Source organism: Alligator sinensis, unplaced genomic scaffold (assembly GCF_000455745.1).
Source record: "Alligator sinensis unplaced genomic scaffold, ASM45574v1 scaffold1620_1, whole genome shotgun sequence".
NCBI classification, from domain to species: domain Eukaryota; kingdom Metazoa; phylum Chordata; order Crocodylia; family Alligatoridae; genus Alligator; species Alligator sinensis.
Genome location: NW_005843844.1, coordinates 35782 through 36629, shown reverse-complemented (window position 1 = coordinate 36629; position 848 = coordinate 35782).

Genomic DNA, 848 nt, shown 5'->3' with positions numbered 1-848 from the left:
ATGCTCACTGAAATGATACAGTAAAGTTTGTGTATTTTGCAATAAAGTCCACTGTGCTGACCAGGACTCTTTTAAAGAAAAAAAATCCTCCTTTCTTCCCAAGAACTGACCAAAAAGAAGGGGCTCCCAGTGGTGGGGGTGCTATGGGTCTGCAGAGAAGCCAGGGACTGAGAGGAGCCAGAGACTTGTCCTTGTGAGGCCACGCTAGCACTGGCTGCAAGGGGTCCTCTGAGGCTGCTTCTTTGGGGAATCCCATGGGAGAGCTTTAGCCAATTCCTCTGAAAAGGGGCTGGGGACCCCACATGAGATGGCAGTGCATGCGGCTCCCTGGACACTCCCACGCCCAAACTCCCAATGACAACCAGGCTCCTCGCCCGCTTTCCTTGGAGCTTCCCTGATTTGAATGTGAGTGAAGTGTACTCCGTCCAGGTTTGCGGATGACACAAAACTGTGGGGAGAAGTGAACACACCGGAGGGCAGGGAACAACTACAAGCGGACCTGGACAGGTTGGACATATGGGCAGAAAACAACAGAATGCCGTTCAACAAGGAGAAATATAAAGTGCTGCACCTAGGGAGGAAAAATGTCCAGCATACCTACAGCCTAGGGAATGACCTGCTTGGTGGCACGGAAGCAGAAAGGGATCTTGGAGTCCTAGTGGACTCCAAGATGAACATGAGTCGGCAGTGTGACGAAGTCATCAGAAAAGATAATGGCACTTTATCGTGCATCAGCAGATGCATGACGAATAGATCCAAAGAGGTGATACTTCCCCTCTATCGGGCGCTGGTCAGACCGCAGTTGGAGTACTGCGTGCAATTCTGGGCGCCGCACTTCAAGAGGGATG